The 1,959-nt window shown below is 49.4% G+C and overlaps 1 pseudogene across 1 annotated transcript; it reads left to right on the top strand.

Annotated features, from left to right (window-relative positions):
- The first annotated feature begins 493 nt into the window (after positions 1–493).
- LOC149119481 (farnesyl pyrophosphate synthase pseudogene) lies at positions 494–1,682 on the top strand (annotated as a pseudogene). Its single transcript, XR_016228662.1, has one exon. The product of XR_016228662.1 is annotated as a farnesyl pyrophosphate synthase pseudogene (transcript).
- The last annotated feature ends 277 nt before the right edge of the window (positions 1,683–1,959 follow it).

Raw genomic sequence — 1,959 nt, forward strand, 5'->3', positions numbered from 1 at the left:
TTTCATGGGAGGAGAGTACTGACAAGCCCAGGGTACTAGATATGCCCTTGCTAGCAGGTGACATTGGTCCTGGACCTTCTAGTGGACAGACCTGTGAAATAATATGTGAGGACACACATATTCCAAAAAAAATTCATGGAAAAATACACACATAGTTTCTCCTTAATAGGAACTTTTCATGAACTTTTAAAAGATTATTTATCTATTTGGTAGGCAGAGATGACAAAGAGATAAGTTCTCACTCACAGATTCACTTCCTCAAAAGCCTGCAATGGCAGGGATGACAGACTGAAATCAAGATCTAGGATCTCAATCCAGGTCCCCCATGTGGGTGGCAGGGACTCAACAACTTGAGCCAGTACCTCTTGCACCAAGGTTATGAATTAGCAGAAAGCTAGACTCGGGAGCAGAGTTGGGACTAGAACCCAGGCACTCTGATAAGGGATACAGGTGTCCCATATGGTATCTTTAAAATAAAAAGATTTTAAAGATCATAAAGTGAAGCAAGAACCCGCATCCAGGAACAGAGCACTTTGCTCCTCTCTCATAATGAACGGAGACCAGAAGCCAGATGCTTACGCCCAAGAGAAGCAGGACTTCATCCAGCACTTCTCGCAGATCGTCAGGGTGCTGACCGAGGAGGAGATGGGGCACCCGGAGACGGGCGATGCTATTGCCCGTCTTAAGGAGGTCCTGGAGTACAATGCCATTGGCGGCAAGTACAACCGGGGTTTGACGGTGCTGGTGGCCTTCCGGGAGCTGGTGGAGCCACGGAAGCAGGACGCTGAGAGTCTCCAGCGGGCCCTGACCGTGGGCTGGTGTGTGGAACTGCTGCAAGCTTTCTTCCTGGTGTCAGATGACATCATGGATTCATCCCTCACCCGCCGGGGGCAGCCCTGCTGGTATCAGAAGCCAGGCATAGGTTTGGACGCCGTCAACGATGCCCTGCTTCTGGAAGCATGCATCTACCGCCTGCTCAAGTTCTACTGTCGGGAGCAGCCCTACTACCTGAACCTCATCGAGCTCTTCCTACAGAGTTCTTACCAGACTGAGATTGGGCAAACCCTGGACCTCATCACAGCGCCCCAGGGCAGCGTGGACCTAGGCAGATACACTGAAAAGAGGTACAAATCCATCGTCAAGTACAAGAGAGCCTTCTACTCCTTCTACCTCCCCGTGGCCGCGGCCATGTACATGGCAGGCATTGACGGGGAGAAGGAACACGCGAATGCCAAGAAGATCCTGCTGGAGATGGGGGAGTTCTTTCAGATTCAGGATGATTACCTTGACCTCTTTGGGGACCCCAGTGTGACCGGCAAGGTTGGCACCGACATCCAGGACAACAAGTGCAGCTGGCTGGTGGTCCAGTGTCTGCAGCGGGCCACCCCGGAACAGCGTCAGATCCTGCAGGAGAATTATGGGCAGAAGGAGGCCGAGAAGGTGGCCCGGGTGAAGGCACTGTACCAGGAGCTGGATCTGCCGGCCGTGTTCTCGCAGTACGAGGAGGACAGCTACGGCCACCTCATGGGTCTCATCGAGCAGTACGCTGCGCCCCTACCCGCGTCCATCTTCCTGGGGCTAGCGCGCAAGATATACAAGCAGAAAAAGTGACCTGGAGGCCGCGAGGGAGGGGAGAGGAGGCTGTCAATAAATTATTGTGTAACCTTGAAAAAAAAAAAAAAGATCATAAAGTAAACAACTGCTTGAAAAATTATTTAAGTATGTCAAATCCTCATAAGAAGCCAACTTTGGGACAGTATGGGCAACATATTGAAAAATGGTAGTAACAGATTATTAACTCATAGGTGTCCATGAGCCCATGCATACATAAATGAATAATTGAACAAGTAAATAAATGAGGGGGTAGGAATATGTTTTCCTTATAGTAAAATTTCAATGAATAAATATAGAAGGAATTATGGAAATAGAAAATCACTAACTGGTTAATACCACAGGCCA

The sequence above is a fragment of the Oryctolagus cuniculus genome, chromosome Y, assembly GCF_051225735.1.
Source record: "Oryctolagus cuniculus isolate XC-2025 breed Fujian yellow rabbit chromosome Y, ASM5122573v1, whole genome shotgun sequence".
Classification (NCBI taxonomy): domain Eukaryota; kingdom Metazoa; phylum Chordata; class Mammalia; order Lagomorpha; family Leporidae; genus Oryctolagus; species Oryctolagus cuniculus.